At 44.0% G+C, this 17,711-nt stretch overlaps 1 long non-coding RNA gene across 1 annotated transcript; it reads left to right on the top strand.

Moving 5' to 3' along the window:
* The first annotated feature begins 205 nt into the window (after positions 1-205).
* LOC116436475 lies at positions 206-5,435 on the top strand. Its single transcript, XR_004237022.1, has 3 exons — positions 206-318; positions 1,715-1,782; positions 4,911-5,435. It is a non-coding gene; the product is annotated as an uncharacterized LOC116436475 (long non-coding RNA).
* The last annotated feature ends 12,276 nt before the right edge of the window (positions 5,436-17,711 follow it).

Below are 17,711 nucleotides of genomic sequence, written 5' to 3'. Positions count from 1 at the left end.
AGCAAGAGATGTCAGATGACAGAAAAAGCCACGAATTGCAACAAAAATTGATTTTTCAGAGGTATGTGACATAAGACCCGATTTTCAGAGTCATGCTTAAAGTGGGACACATGATTAAAGAACTTGCTGAATCAGAGATTTTGTGTACAAAAGACCAGTTATGCAGCTAACAGGCTGTGCAAATAGACTGTGTGATGTCCTCGTGTAGTTGTAGCTACGTACGGAGGAGCTGCGCGTTCATTGCTGCTACAAATTACATGAACGCTACCTGGGAAAATACAACATGTGGTATGGCAGCAGCTCCAACGATTTTCAACTGTGAGTTGAATTTTAACTTCTACCTTGCCTCCACAGGTAAGATCTGCCTTGAAAAGCCAGCAGGTTAGATGTGGTCTGTGGTAGATTGATCCTCCGGGACTTGAAGTGACTCAGACATTTGATCTGACGGAGTAATTGATAGTAGTGATAGGTTGCCATCCAATCTTTGGACCAGTGAGAAGATGAGGGTGATAGCACAGTTTGTGGATGAGTTTCAAGGCTGTTTCTTGCCATTGGAGGAGTACCAGGGTGGATTTTGTTCAAGACCGTGGTGGAGAACATGCTCCAGCCTCTCCCAGCCTCTGCTATTTCTTTTCTCGTCCATGCCTCCTTCTCCTGGTCTCCTAACCATTCCAACCCTAACTATTTTCCAACCTTTGAGCTGTTTATCCTTCACCCAGCCTCCTCTCCTAGTCCTTGGTGCAGTCTCTGCAGCACCACAGGGTGCAGGCCAGTGGCCTCAATTTAGTTATTGTCTTTGTTCCTCTTTCCCTTGCTCTCCTTGCAAGGCTCCTTGTTCTCAGATGCTTCCACCATGACCTCCCATATTTGTGCCTGTGCCTGTCTCCTCTGCCAATAAAGTGGGCACTTCTTTCTCTAGGCAGCCTGGGCACCAGGCAGGGGTCAAAAAGCCAGGAGACACCATGCCCCTCAGTTTGTGCACTGAGAGCCACACTGGCCACCAGCAGCAGGAAGGTTTGGTAGGTGAAAGCTTTTGAAAGGGTGAAACATGCTCAGAGCAGCTGAGACCCGAGGAGAATTTAACAACCACAGTCAGGCAAGATGAAGACATAACCACCACCTCCCCCACAAACGAGTCCGTGAGAATAAATTGATTAATAGCCACATCACGGTGATGAGTGACACAGAAGGGAACATGAGGAAAGGAACAAATTGCCTCTGAGAAAGGCTTGGATAATGTGTGGTCAGTGGGGCAGTGGGCCATGCATTGGATAATGAGAAACAAAACACAGAACAGCTGTTCACTTTTTGGACACCATCCTTTGTGCACCACTCATCACAGTGACTGGGGGATATCACAGCAATCTGACCTGAGGGCAATTCAGAGAAAGAGGATAGAAATTTAGTTGGTGGGGACAGGTTGTGTTCATCTAGCCTAAGACAGAAGGTTTCCTTTACCCTATATTTAATGAAGTCCAGAGGCTTCTTGCAAAGCTTCCAAACTAGAAATTTTGCACCACTTTGCAGGCTAGTTAGTGTTCCTTTAGCATAGTTCTGTCTGCATGCACAGCAATGTATAGATTCAAAGCAGCACCTCCCACCACACCCTCGAATGAATAGCTGGGGCAGACAGGGCAGATGTGTAAGACATTTGTGGTATGAAATGCTACTGAATAAGCAAGCAGCTGTATACTGATCTAGCTTCTTTTTCCAGATGGTCGCAGCGAGCAGCATCCTGCAGGGAGCATTATAATGGTCAAGTCCTGAGCTGACAAAGGCTGAGTAAGTGTAATAATATCTGCGACTTGAAAGAAAGGATTGTACGATTCTTGCCAAGAACAGATGGCAAGATAGTGTTCTTAGCCACAACTGATACCGACCTACTAGCAGGAACCACAGATCTTTATTGCAAATATATCTTATAACAATTGATGCAATCCCTTAATCAAAGAGCCTTGACTGTTCCTCTAGTTAATTCCCCCATGCAGTCGGCATTACCCGGCAGTGTCTGGTATAAGGCTTAGCCACATAAGCCGCTCCTAGATTCCTATCTGGTGAAGATGCTGGCTTGTACCGTGCATTACATCAGCCCAGTCAGATTAGATAGAGAAAGGGGCTTTATTCAGACTGCCTATCAGCAGTGCCTACGTAGATTCTGTGACTCTTAAAGGATCAAAGGACTGATGAGTGATCCAAAACCCAGACTTCATGGCATCAAGAGACATACTTGTGACACAAAAATTAGGCAGATCCTCTGCTGGAAATGCCAACCAAGGCCACAGCAGCTACTTGTCTTCTACATCTTAACATAAACTGTGACTCAGATTTTGCACAAGGGTCCCCTTTGGGAAATTATGTGCCTTCAATGTCGTGGCGAGTTCAGAGTAGGTACGCAACCAGTACTGCAGGTCAGCTGATGAGGGAAACTCAATCAGCTACTACAGCTGCTTGCAGTCATGGATTTGTGACCTTAATCTAGACAAGGGAAACTATTTTAGCACAGATTAGCCAGCTAGAGCAAAGTTATCTCCTCATTAGCCCTCATTTCAGTCTGAGCTGTACCTTTAAATATGTGATAATATTAATTTAATATAAATATAAAATATTTATATAAATATAAAATAAAATTAAATGTATTCTTTAATATTAATGTTAAGAGGGAGCGGTTAGAACACACTAACTAATGGATTTTACAATAACTCCTTTTGTCCTAAACAAGTACTCACCTGCCATAAGGAAATCACCTCCAGTGTTTCATTTTTCATTCATCCTAGCTTTTGGTTTTGCTATGGGTGCATTCTCCCTTCCTTTCCCATGAGAACTTCCATATTTAGACTTGCTTCAGAAATCTGTTGCTCTCCAGCCTACTGTAAGTAATACCAAGACTGTGAAATTGGGTTTGCCTTTGACCATCCACCCTGAAGCCAGCAAAGAAAGAGATGGGAAAGGTGAAGAGAGAAGGGAAGAAGTATTTTTAAAAGAGATACACCAGCGCTGTTTTAAAATCCACCCTTTACCCACTGTTTTTAATGGTTAAGGGGATAGTTACGACATGAAGATGCACCCTGAAATGGCCTTGGGGAAAATGGTCCTCTCCAAGGAGAACAGAGGTTTCCCATGCAGAGGGAATGGCAAACCCAGGCTGCCTCAGTGGGCAACCTTGAGGCGTGGACAGACAAGGTATCTGTGGAGCAGTTTGAACCTGTCCCTATAAATATGTGCCAGCCAATTTCCAAGCATCCCTACCAAATCCCAGCATGTTAGAAAAATTCTGGTGGCCTCAGGGAGGGCCCACGGCTCATGTTTGGTTTAAAGATCAGCTATGGATGCCCAAAGCAATGTCAGGTTGAACATCTACCTCCTTTGGGCAGGGCTTGTTCCTCACTCAGCTCCTCTGCACACCGCCAAACTTGTCCACTCAGCAGAAGTCATCTTTTGTTACGTCAACTAAAGTGCATTCATTTCTAGAACCCACAGATTAAAAGCAAAAGCAGCCTCTGAAATGCCAATTGCACTTCTCATAGGGATGCCTTTTCTTCTTCTGTCCATATTCCTTTTCATCTTTACTAGGGCACATTTATACAACAAACCGTCAGGGCTGGGGGTAGTACTGTGGTTGTTGTTTTCTTTTCAAACAGATTAAAAACTTTATCTTTACAGATCAGGTGTAAGCTCAAATGTTCTTTGCACCACCACAGTCTGAACCCACCTTTGGGTTTGTGGGCAGAGTGTTTGCCTTCCCCGTTCCTTAGCTCAGATGTTCCTACAAACCCAAGTGGTTGTGTTTGATACTCTGGTTTATTAAATTTCCCAGACATTACTGTTGCAAACACCAGTGGGGATAGACAGAATCTTAACATACCAGCTGAAAAATAACAAAGTGACATTCACTGAGAAAATGAAACATAATACATCTAGGGGAAAACCAGATGAAAGGCAGATGTTCAAGGGGATGAGAAACCTAGAAACTCAGAGCTCTGGAGGAGATCTGGGAGCGGCAGAATGTGAAGAATGAGCTTTGCAGGGACACGTGAAAGGAAATGATAGGGATAATTTTGACCCAATGTTACATGACCCCGTGAGCAGACAGCGCAGTGTCATTGGAACGTGCTGGAGCCTGCTGCCCAGTCACTCACATAAGGTGCCAGACCATACAGCTGAAGGCACAGCAGGGTGAGGCATCCCCATGCTGGAGCCAGGCTGCAGTCTGCTTTCCCCTGAAGCTTTTCAGCATTATGCACCTACTCTCCAGCAGTCCGAGTAATCCTGTCTTCACCCGGGTGTCTTCCCACCTGCCCGTCACTGGCAACTCTCCCAGCACTGACAGCAGCAGAAGTTCAACCAGACGAGTCCTCAGTCTGGCCAGATCCGCAGAGGCTCCTTTGTGCCTTCTGTTTCAACAAGAGAAATTCACTCAAACAATAAATCAGGAGGAGCAATTTCTAAATGTTAATGTGCTGCAACACAGTTGCACGCATCAAAAGAAATTTGCCCATCTATACAGCTGCAGATGGAAAGACTATAGATCCAGGCTTAAAATTTATATAGCTCATAGTGTCATTACTTTAGGTTAACCTTTTGATATCTCCCTTTTGCTTCTTGAAAGTGTTGGAAAGTACACTTCAAAGGGGCATTGATTTCAGTGGGACTCAAATCAAAGCATGTACTCAGGGGGTGGGCTGAGGCAGGACCCGTAACTCCTTTGAACAGTAGGTCTGGCATGTTGTATTTCAAGTGTATTTTGAATGCCAACATATTTACCATTCCTTAGGTTCTGTTCTGCACAGGGACACGTTCCCTTCAGCCTTCTCAAATGGAGCAAAGACAACTTTACTGGTCAAAAACAGCCGGGGAAATGTTGACCTCATGCAAGCTGATGTTTTTGTCTGTCACCTCCTTCTCTTTCCTAGAAAACAAAGAAACCCAAACTGTGTGCATGAGGTCAGCAGAGAGACTCTTACATACTCCCTGTGCATAATCTAGCATACTAGAATTTTCTAGTGAATTCAGGCCACTGTTGAATCACTGTGACACCTGTAGAAGTTAGAAAACTCCAGCGAATCCTGGCCTCAAGGAGCTGCTGGCAGGTTCCCTTTGCTTCCATCCATACATCTGGGCTCCACACAGAAGGTAAGTACCCTCATTTCCCAGGCTTATCTTAGCCCGTTAAATAAGATCATTCCTGTGACATGAGAGGAACAAAACAGGAAAAACTGTACTACAAGCTAAGTCAAATGCATACTCCGTCCCTCTCTCACACTCAAAATGTAATATAAAATGAATAAGAGATTTTAGATTAAGATTCTTTCCGTTTCTCTTTGCCAGAAGATCAGCATAATTCTCCTTCTCCTTGGTCTGCCCTTGTTGGTTGCCTCTATTCATAGCTGAGGTTCTCATGTGACACAGGCAACTCTCTGTGTCCAGATGTCTGGACATCTTCCCCAACATCTTTAACTTGCAAGGGCCTTACAACAGCTTCCCTTACAGCCCTTAATCTACATTTGAACCTCTTTCTGTGCATTTTCTCATCCTCATGTAGGTATTCCTAAAGCTGCATTGCTCATTTTTAAGAAGTTTTTGAATCATTTCCAATGCTAATCTACTTTCAAAAGCAGAACACATGGAAGATGTTATGTATAAACATGGTTCAAGGCAGTTGGTGCATGTACCTTTGATCTTATCTTTTTTCATACTTTCCTAGAGGAGTCTGGATAGTGATGTCTTCTGATGGTTGTTTTCTGAGATTTTTCAATTTTTTGTTATATGATTTTATTTTCCAGATAAAGATGGAATCCATTACTTTTTTCGAATTATTTTGATTTGCAGCCATCTGTCCTGTAACTTTGAAATAAAGGAGTTCAAGTCTACTAAAGACTCATTAGTCTTCGCTACTTTTTGTTACCTCCTTCACTGATATCCAGGAAAGCCTTGGGCTGAACCATGTTTTAAAAAAATCTGAAGATGATTCCATGTTGATAAACATTCAGTCCCAAGATGTTTGAAGGAACAATGTCCTCTTTCTGATTCCCACCATGGTTAGCGTATGTCTGGCTGTGCGGGGGTCTGAACATCCCCATGGCCCAGATTCCTTTCCTGACTTGCAATTGTTTTGCTGCGTGACCTATCTTCGTCATCAGTCCCCACAGCCATTATTGCTGTTGCACTCCAGTCCTGGGAAAGGCACTTAACCTCTGCGAGATTCAGCCCTGACCTCTGCAAAAGAAATTGCTTCAGAGCCTGACACAAGGAGTGCTCTGGAAACTGGAAATGAGCTGGTTTCGCTCATAAATGGGAGCTCAAAGGAGTTAAAATGCAGGAGCTGAAATGGCGCATGGTCTCGATAATTCTTCCTGTTTTCTGACTCCTTCCAAACTACCAAGGAGTGGTGCCTACTACCTGACATGCATCTTTTCTGGCCCCTGATGAAGAATCTGATGGAGCCACACATCCCCCCACCACAGTGCGCAGCTGCTCACAAGGCATTTCGGCTTTTTGCCCTGTGTTGCCCTGTGTTGTTGGTGGGGAAAATACTGAACATTTTCATATGTTTTCCTTTGTCCTGAGACCTTGCTGGACAAGCCAAGTTCTTCTCAACTGTTCTGTTGGAACAGCATCTTCTGGTGTGCTGTGTCATAACATGGATTAAATCCCAATTGCCTACTCTTAAAATTTCAGAATTTCTGCATGAAACCCTCCCTACCACAGAAGAAGTTATCCTTTCTATTTAAGGTCTACAGCACACCGGTGCAGGCTTCATGTTAAAATGTCTCTTTCCTCCTTGTAACCCTTCACAATCTCTGAGACTCATCTCTCAATCTAGGCAAATAAGGCAGATTTACTCATCACAGATTTGAGCATATGGTTAATAACAACTCATTCATCTCCAAGGAGCAGAATGAATGCAAACAGCAATTACCCTAAAATCATTTTCTATCAATAGTCTGAGTTTCTGTGTTTTACTGTGTCATGTACAGAAGTGCTTCTGTTTCCCCATTGAAGACTGAGGTGAATCAGCTGAAGGAGGGGAAGCACATGTTTAATTTTAGCTCTTTAGTGTATTTTGAAATGAGACACAGATATTTTATTGTGATTCCTTGATGCAGGCTATGATTTTATTCATTGTGCAGGAGGTCTTCCACAATTTGAGTATATGGTGATACCTGACATAGACAGAATATTCCTTGAAAATCAGTCCATTACAACTTTTTACACTCTCAAACACTTTTAACATCCTCCTTTTTAAAGAATTTGTGAATTATGCCATCAAGAAACTCATCATTTCTTCTTAATGACCACTTACAGTAACAAGATGATGTTTTCTATTTTGCTAGATGCCAAAATAAATATAGAAAATAATTTGGCTTTCCTTGCATCCCTTCTGTGCGAACTGTAAGTGAATGAGGCCACTGAATCTGTGAGAGTGCCAGAATATTTTTGCTATTCAAGCAAAAGGAAAAAATAATAATAATTATTTTAAGTGTCCATTGAACCACAACACATCAAAAAGAGAGTGAAATCTCCAACAGAGTAGCAGTTTTGGGGAGACATAATGATGCTGCTGCTAGAAAATTAATGGCCACATATATGCAGACTTTTCCATTTCTATTGTCTTTCTCTTATTCTTCCCTACTTTATTATCCAGCTTCAAGTGAATATCAAGGAAGCAGTCAGCCCCATCATGAAGGCTGATATTGTATTAGATGAAAGGTACTCACAAAGATGCAACATCCAGGAAAAAAAACCACTATGGAAAATAAAATCCCACAACACATAGATTTTCTTCCCACTTGAAATACAATGAAAGTGTTGCATTAGCAAATAATCCAGTGGCTTATAAAGATGTGCCTCTTATAATTAAGAGGTAGAAAAAAATACTGTGTAAACCAACTTGAGGTCAATAAAGTATTACATTACAGCTGGATGAAATTAAATCTCAGGATCATAGTTTTAAATAAAGGAGCTTCTAATAAAAGTTACTGGGGTTTTTTGAATTATATTGCCTATTATATTTCTAAGAAGGGAAGACTCAACTTCTAGAGCATCTCATTTCAGCTTGCAGTCTGCATATTCTGTGTTTTTCCATTTTCCTCCTGATTTTTGATAGTGTCTTCGAAAAGATAATGAACATGTATGAATTAGCTGAGGGTGAGCATTATGACCAGTGAGCTCACCAAGAGGAAGATCTTTAAACCCACAAGATGGATGAGAAGTGGTGTGCACACATGATAGCATTATTATTCGTTCCATTAGGCCATTTACTGCTCTTGATCTCTGACAGAACTCCCACTGATGTCAAATGCAGTTGTACGCATTGATCCAGAGGGAAGAAAATGCTCTTGTAGGAGAGAGACTTCTTTTCCTCACTCCCTGTGTGACAGAGAATTGATCCAAGCAGAAATGCTTGAGCCGAGGAGTTTGGCATGGCAAAATCAAGGCCTGATTTCAAAGGGGCACTTGGGCACCTCATGGATGGGAGATGTGGTACCCAATGCTTCGGTGGCCACCTACCAGGTATCTCTGATGGCCCGAGTTAGGCAGCTCCCTTACCCACACAGCATCTTTAGGTATGGATTCAGTGCCTACAGCTAGGCTGATGAGCCCAGGGAGCAGCCTTGGGATTGTCCACAGGTAGAGGGAGGCAAGGTGAAAGAGTCCAGGCAGAACTGTGCATGCTATCAGTTTTCAGCAGCCCCTTCTTCCCACCAGTACAGATGGAACCCACTGATGCACAGGCCATGGTCCTGCACCTGGTGGGGCTAAAAGAGCTCTCCAAAAGACTCCAGCCCTCTTGGTGGTGACACTGTCAATGGCAGGAGCCAACAGCCAAGGGACAGCTCACTCCCCAGAGTGAGGGCGTTCAGGTCACAGCTCCTCAGGAAAGGAAATCTCTGTAGTTCTGCTCTGCAAACTGGGCCACTAATGGAAAGGGAGATGTAAGATACGGGGGGCTAGAAGGGAAGAGAGCTAAAATTTATAGGCACACAGGAAGTCTCTATTCTCAGGAGTGTCTCTGTATTTAACCTCCACCATCCTTTACTTGTCTCAGTGAGAAGAAATGTGGACACCATGACAGTGGCTGACTGAAGCCATCAAGGTAGGGACAAGAGTACTCAGGGTCTGCATGTGGCCCTCAGGGGGCTTCAAGGATGGGAGCTCTCTGAGGAGGTGCTGTAGCAGCTGTTGGCTGCAATGAAAGGCTCCCCACCTCAGGCTTTGGGATGCAGCAGTAAGGAGCACAGACCACATGATACAAAACCCCATCAGATATCCCGAGCCCTTTAAAGACCAGCCCTGAAAACTTGCTTGAACTCAAAGTCTGGCACTGTGTAGAACCGGACATGGCCAAATCAGTGAGGGGAAGCAGAGTGCAGCAGCACAGCCACACCCCCTCACAATACCCCTTGGGTTTCAGAGATTTTCAGGCACAGCAAACTCTGTTAAACCCCTTTGCCCTTTGAGTCATCTCTGATTTATACTCATCCCCCACATGTAAAACATTTGTTTATTTCTGTAATATATTAAAATACAGTAACATTCCATACTTGGGGGGTGAGCTTAGCGGGAGGGTAATGACTTACATATGTACTGTGCTACCCTGGATTTTTTCCAGTATCATAAATAAGAGGGAAAGCAAGATTTTACAGCTCAACCATTAATAAGAACAGTCCACTATCACATATGGAAAAACACTTTAGTCAGTAAAAGCTGACACAACACTGATGGCATTTAGCTGTCCAGTATGAGTCATCTTCATAGAATAAATTCCAAGAGAAAATATTATATCATTAGTTTACTTGTAACCTCATTGCAGGCAGCTACAAATAAATGTTTGCTTTAGTCTGCTCTAAAACAGGAAAGCACAGTTCTAGAAATAAGTTAATTAAACTGGGGATATAGGACAAACACACTCTGTCAAGGGTTAAGCCTTGCAGGTATTCCTTTGCATTACCCGCAGGTAACTCTTTTGGTGCTCTTTTCCTCCTCTCCATGCTAGGTGGTTTGAAGAAAGGAAAACTGAACGCACAGTGCATAGGAGTCAGTGCTCTTTTAAGAAATGGGCCTAAGTTTCTTCACAGCATAGAAATCCCCAGCATCCTGGGGAAGACACTCAAACACTGGAATGGAATAATCTGGAAGGCAGAAATGAAGGTTCAACAACCATCCAGCTCCCAGGTTTGGGCTGGAAATCATAGCACGGTTACACCAATGTCTCTATTCCCCACTCCTGGAGGGTAAAGCACCATCTTTTCTTCATGTTTCTGCTGCTAACAGAAGTGCTCTTCAATGTCTCACACAAAGTTCCTCTCTGGGATTGCTTATGGACCATACTTGTTATCTTCCATTGCAGTCTTGTGAAGCACCAAAGCTGCACTTGCTGCCCTCGGGCACCTGTGGCAGCGCAACTGGGAGCCCATTTGAAGTAGGTTTCCTGCATGGAGACGTGCGGCTCTGAGAGGTGGCTCAAGTCTGAATCACCCCTGAAAGCACCGATTTTTTCTCACTGACTTGGGTGACTAAGCTCCAAGCACATGAACCTTTACAGCATGTCTGGTGTTAGGTGGTGAGGGTCTGACTGCCAGTGCCTACGTGAGATGTAAGAACCTAAACACAAGTGTGGATCCCAGCCCTTTGGCCTTCCCCTAAAGAGATAGCTGAGCTTTGTGCCTGCCTATGCGTGCAGCGCTGTCAGTAAAATAAGAGCTCAGAGTCATTGACACCTTCTGTAACTCATCATTAACATTGCTTGCATGCATTTACCCATGCCTTGGGAGAATCAAAGGACAAGTTTTGCATAAACATATTAGCAGAACCATCATCAGTAAACTGCTGATTTTGTTAGCACTCAGTGCACGCCTTTAAACATCCTCCAGGTTGTGCCACTCTGAGACAGCACTCTCCTTTGAGTGCAGCAGCTTGCACCATCACAAGTGTATGCAGTCTGAGTCTGAGATAAGACTACACCTGGGGCTCAGTCTTTTCTCACTAATTTATTCTTATAAGGGTATTTCCTCTTCTTAAACTAATCAAGAGGGGGGGAAAAAATCATGTTTTAGGAAGCTGCATGCTGTTAAATGCTTGTACTGCTAAATAGCAAGTAGCTTTTAAAAGCTGAAAGACCTGAAATCTGAGCTCCAGAAGGAGCTGATCACACCCATAGGGAGCACTGATCTTCAACCTGCAGCAAACAGCAGAGCAGGCAATGTGTTCGTCAACCCTGTTACGTGTGTTCTGGTGGTACCTCGGGACTCCGGGCCCAAATCTTTCATTCCATTGAGCTTGAAGAATGAGTGAATTCAACTGTCCATGATCCAGGGTAACAAGGGAGTTGGGTTCACCAAATAACAAAAATTGCAGAAAGTAGGGGTAGAGCGAGAGAGTCTGCTGGGAGGTTTGGGCTTTATGTAGCACAAAAGCAATTCTCAGATATGAGGTGACCTTGAAAGTCATTCAGCTCATTTTTACATCAGCTAATTAACCCAACTGGCTCCTGCATGGGATGGCACTTGTGCCTGTGTGTGTCTAACCTGCACCTTGGATAAAACAACAGGAAATATTAACTCTGTTTCCAAGACCTAGATGTGTGGGGAGTAGCAATAGGTGGGGGAAGAAGAAAAAGGGAAAGAACATAACAATAAAAACACAGCTATTTCTTCATGGTGATCCTCGATCTCAGCTTTTGTGCTGACTGCAGCAGATTAGGACAAGGACTCTCCTGCCTTGGGCTCTCAAATGGCTCTTGCTGCCAATAGTCACTGTCCTTGCAGCAGAAACACTGAAAAAAAGCCAAGCTGAGCATCACTAAGTAGCTGTGGTGATCATGGGAGCAGTACTGTCTCTGAAGTGCTATGTAGGTGACAAAAACAGGAACAGAAAGGTTAGGAATATAGACAAAAGTAAATAGGCCAGTCTCTTGGGCCAAGCCATCTGATACAGTACAAACTCGTTTGAACTAAGCCAAGGGACTCCTGTCTAGTGAACCTGATTTATCAGTGGGGACCACCATAATCTCAGCCACTACCCAAAAAAGAGTAAAAAATTCCCAAATAGCCGCTTTTGATAAGTAGAAGGGTTACAATGCCCTCCTAGCCCTACCACACTAGCACTGGGAATTTCATCTACACAAAGACTGTAATATATTTTGGGCATCTGAAACCTCTCTGTTCCTTTTAAGTTCACAGCTTTGCTCTGCAATAGTCTAAGAAGCATGTAGCAATACATTTGCTTGGATATATAATTACATTCTGATGAGGTTTCCATATAAGGGCATATTATTGATTAAATTAACAAAATAATTTTTCTCTACAGTCATGTCTATATGTTATGCCAGACCTCAGATTTATTTTGGATACTGCCAGGAAACTTTGTTAATGAAATAGAAAAGGGAATTGTATAAATTCTTACATTATACTAAAGAAAAGATTCCCGAGATTTGCATCCAAATCATACTGGATTTTTGAAAGATTTGAGCACTTAACCTCTCTTTGTTCCTTATCAACATATAGTAGAAAGGAACAAATTAGCTTCCCAGAAATTGCCTGATGGTTCTAATACCGCTGACGCCAGAGGAAATGTCAAGCAAATCAGTCACCATATTCCAGAGGAATTACTGCCTGTGAAGCAGGCTATTAGACACTCAGCCTTCCTGCACTCCTCTTTGCAAGAATATAGCAGCTGGGGATTGACAGGAATACATCGGTTTTTCACCCAGACATTTTCCTCACAAATTCATGGGGTAATTCCTCCCCCTCCCTAACTCACTCAATTTGTTAGGTGCCTGGATGCTCTTCTTTTTTGATTAAGACTGCAAACTTTGAGCGACAAAAACAATATTCCCTTTGTCTTTGTGCAGCACCACACGCAAGAATAGGACTCGATAGGTAATTAGAATAATGACCGTAATGGCTTAGCAAACAGAATGAACTCTTGACTGCAATTGTAGAGGATCTCTCGCCTTAGCTATTAAGAGGGTGCTACAGAATCGAGGTCGTTGTCTCTGCAGGTGACCAGCAATTTAACAACAGTGCATTGCACATGGTTTTCAGCTTGGAGATAGCCAAGCATGCAGTATATTCTTTATGGGTCTAACTGGAACAACTACAAATCTCTCTTTCAGATCATTCAGATAAACAGAGATGTCTCGGTGTATCAGGAATATTGTCTTTCCTCTGGCCAAGTAATAAGTGAGGTGATACCAAGGATTGGTTCAGGGCCTTTGATCTGTAATTCCTTAAATAAAATTTATTCCTCCTCACTAGTGAGAAGTACTGTTACAGAGCCAAATGGATTGTTCCTGTGATGTTTGTGATGACATTTGCTGTTTCTCATGGGATCAGCAGTTTGAATCATTTTGCACATCTAGATAGCAGTGGAGAAAAGGGATGACTCTCTTTCAAACAGGGATAGGTGTATTCAAAAGGAAAAACAGATACGTTTTCAATTCCTGACTATAGTGGTTTCATATGTAAAGTTAATGCTTGATAGGACATGCCCTAATTATTGATTTGGATATAAGGTGAATGGAAATTTGACTGTATTGCCAGACTGGTGGGCAGTGGTTCAGAGTCCAGCTGGGGAAGCTTGTCAGGTTTTGATTCAGGAACATGACCAAACAGGACAGATTGCCTCATCGGTGAGGTCACCAGTGGTACTAAGTCATGCACAGAGACGTAAGGAGGCTGGACAAGGGGTCCAACAGGAACATTATGAAGTGAAGCAGGGAAAATGCAGAGCCCTACCCCGGGGGGCAATAACCCTGTGCACCAGTGGAGGCTCAGAGCAGCCAGCTGGAAAGCAGCTCTGCAAAGAAGGATCTGGCTGTCCTGGTGGCCAACAAGGTGACAATGAGCCAGCTGCACCTTACGGCAGCAGAGGAGATTAGCCTCACCCTGGGCTGCATGAGCAGGAGCACAGCCAGCCCTCTTCCCTTTGCTCCTTGTGCTCCATGTTGGATTAGTAGTCCTGCTGCCCATGAGCTGGTCTGCATACCCAAGTGTATTGCATATTTACACCACCTGGCAGATGCAATGTGCGTGGCAATTTCCTTTCAGTTTCAACAGGTGCAGTCGCTGCCCGGGCTGTGATACTCCTCAGCTCATCCCAGTGGGTAATGAGGAGAGAGAGCTGTGCAGCAGGCTGCACTCATTCAGCCCGCAGATTCCTTTTGCACGAGCTAAGTTTGGGCACAGAGCTCTTAAATAAGCTCTTGAACTTTCCATTCCCTTTTTGGGCTAGATTGTCCCAGAGGCTGAGGCAAATAACTACCTGGCTCCTCTCATCAGCGGGGGATGTTCAGCATCTTGCAGACTCAGTCCTTCAGATACACAATCACAGAATCACAGAGTGGGCCAGGTTGGAAAGGACCACAGGGGCTCATCTGCTCCAAGCTCCCTGCTCAAGCAGGGTCATCCCAGAGCACATGGCACAGGATTGTGTCCAGACAGTTCTTGAATATCTTCAGTGAGGGAGACTTCACAACCTCCCTGGGCAATCTCTTCCACAGATTACACATCTCTGGTGTGGAGAGCAGGCCTGGTTTGGGCTGACATGGGAATTTGTGTCTATTGCCCATGTGTGAGACAGGAAAAAACTCTCTATTCATACCTACTGCCAATGGGATGTCACAAAAAATATCAGACTAATGAGGCACTTTATAACAAAACCCAGTTGAGACTTTCGTTATGGCCAAATCAGTCTCAATGTTAACAATTCCCTGTGGCTTGTACATGCTTGTGATTATCGTGGGCATGAGTGCGGTCACTGACTCCAAACACTGCCATCCATTTGCATCCCCCAGCTTGGAGGCATTCAGTCATAACCCCCGATCTGCTGAGAATCTGCAAATGGGAGTGAGCGAGTTCTCACATGCGAAGGCAGGGAAGTGAAAAGCATTCAAACCTGCTTGGGTATGCTTGCATAAACCTTTTATGGCACACACTAACAGTTTGCAATTAAGCAAAAGGAGGAGAATCTAGACTGGCCCCATGATTCAATAGCAATGGCATTTTATGGAATAAAGGAGGACTTCGAAACTGACCTCGAGAGGTGGGTGAGAATGTCATTCACTTTTGTACACACACCAGAGCACACTTGGTAAGATCCAGTCTGGCCAATTTAAGCACTTAGTTTGTACCTAGCTGTAAGATGCACAGTTTCATCTGCTCAGATGTGCACTGTGGATGCCTGTGTCTGACATTGCCTGGACTCATAGAGGAGAGAAATGAGCTTATTCTAAGGTACTGATGCCTTTTACTAAGAGAGTCGTGTTAAACAGGTCACAAGAATGGTTTCCTAAAAGTGCCTATCCCTGTCCATTGACTAAGAAATGTCACTAGGTCTAACCAGATGACCCACCCAGCAACAGATTTTATTAGAATATGAAGATGGACAAATCATACCATAGTCCCTTGAGAATCCTGAAGTGTCAGTCTTTAAAGGGTTCCAGCACGAGAGCCCATGTCCCAGCACAGTGGCCTAAACTCAGGTGAGATGTCTCTCTGGCTTGCCCTTGCTCTGGGTTTTCTTCCGTTGATTTAGGAGGGCAGCTTCAGTGGGTGCCTGCAGAATCAGCACCAGCTAAGGTCCTGAAGGAGGTGGGCTGTTTCCCAGACACTGCCAGTCAAAAATCAAGCTAAAAGGAGAGCTTTATCAGCCATTCAGAGTCATAACTTGTATATGGGATATGACCCACCAAGACAAGAACCAGAAAAGGTCAGAATTATCACTGGAGTTATTGGAAAAACCCTCTGTCCGCTGATGGCCCAGTCTTTCAGAGCTTTTGCTGCATATGCAGCCCCTTATTCCAGGGGTTAAGTGGTTTCTTTGACTGTGCACACAGGACAGAGTTAGCTGGATTGCATCTCTTCTCATAGAAAGACTGACTGTGCTCAGCAGTTTGTTATGGCATCCTCTTGAGAGCAAGTCATACAATAAAAGTTGCAAAAGTAGTTTCTATTATAAAGCCTGGCTTTCACGGCACGCCAAAAATGTTGCCTTTTCAGATTGGGCGTTCCAAGGTTGATTGCAATCCAAAGGTCACTGCTGAAAAGTCTGAGCAAAAGGATTTGCTTAGTTGTGAGCTGTGATTTTCCCTGTATGTGAAGGGAAGTCACTTATTTTCGATATCCTCTACTGTCCTTTGAAGCACGTACCACAGACCAGTGTGATAGAGCCCCAATATGGGAGAACATGAACCACCAGGATGAGCTGATGGATCAATCATTATGTTCTCAAAACCCCGTCACATTTATTGACATTGTTGTGAAGCCAGGACCAAACCTGAAATGACAGGGAAATTAAAGTCTAGACGTTTTTCAAATCTTTCCTGATGAGGCTGCGTATGAGACACCGGGTTGTCTGACAGCATGAACTTTAAGGCAGCATCGTGTACAAAGTGTCTTTCAACTTTGCGTTCTTCCCATGGAATCAGCAGTCATTCTAAAAAGACTTAAAAATGGCTTAAATGTTTTAAGCACCTAGAAGATTTAATAAGGATTTAAGTTTGCTCTAATGCTTACATTGTGCTACCTTAAAGACTTAAGGCAGCTTAAATGCTTACGTGCCTTAAGAAGTTAGAGTAACAATCACTTTGTCTTCACAAAGCCCAAATAATCAGGATTTATTTGGTGAAACACTTCGGGGAGGTCTTCAAATCACCTCTTTTTTGAGGCTACTGGAGACATCTTCATAAAGGGTGACCTGGCAGCACCCGCTTAGAGTTTTGCCTATCTACCTAAATATCCATGACTTTTGCCTGGCACCCAGCACCTCACGACTTAAGGTTTATCCCATCCTAGCATGTACAATGCTGTGGGCCTGAGAAAAGCTCTTACGTCCCTCTTGTTCCTGTGGGAAACTGAGGCACTGTCAGGCAGGATTTGCCCAAGATGGCATAGGAAGCCTGATGCAATGAAGAAACTTGAACCTGGCTCTCCCACTGACCAGGTCCCCGAGTGCTGGGTCTCACTCTAACCATAACAGCCGTACTGTCTTCCCAACACCGGTTTATTTTCTTTTAAAGCACTGCCCTTAACTGAGCTCCATAGGCAAGAATGAAACTGCACTGATGAGAGTTTGGACTATTATTGTTCTGACTTAGGGCAGTCCCCCTTCTTTGGTACCCATCTATTTCTTTGTGGCCAAAACCCATTTCCACTAAAACCTCAGTCTCCCTCCCCCTTCTGCTTTATCATACAGAAGCCATGAAGGCATCGTTTCCCATCTGGGCAGAGCATCTTTTGAGAATTTCTCTCCTTCCCTCTAAGAAGCCAGCTCACCTCAGGAACTTTTACTACTGCTGGAGTTTGGGACTGCAGTCTGGACATGGACCTGGGCAACCAGCCCTGTTTCAGCAGGGAGCTTGAACTAGATGATCCCCAGAGATCCTGCCCAACCACAACCATCCTGTTATGCTGTGATGCGTCCCACATGCCTCAACATCTGGTCCTCTGAGTATTCTGAAGTAATTATAGAGGAAGCTCATTTCTAGGGCCTAGTTTTACTAGTTGACAGTGAAATTCCACAATATCTGTTGGATAATGATTGCAGTCAGCCTGGAGAGAAGAACAGACATCACGGGATGGGAATGTGGTGGGTTCAGGAGGCACAACTCTGGGAGTAATCACTGGCAGTCATCCACATTTGCATGCACTTATTTGGGGTTACAAAGTCACTTCTTCCCCTTCTCTGACACATTCTCTGGCTTGCTCTTCTCA

Source organism: Corvus moneduloides, chromosome 2, assembly GCF_009650955.1.
Source record: "Corvus moneduloides isolate bCorMon1 chromosome 2, bCorMon1.pri, whole genome shotgun sequence".
Lineage (NCBI taxonomy): Eukaryota > Metazoa > Chordata > Aves > Passeriformes > Corvidae > Corvus > Corvus moneduloides.
The sequence above is the reverse complement of the archived record's forward strand: the minus strand, read 5'-3'. Positions and strand labels throughout refer to the sequence as shown.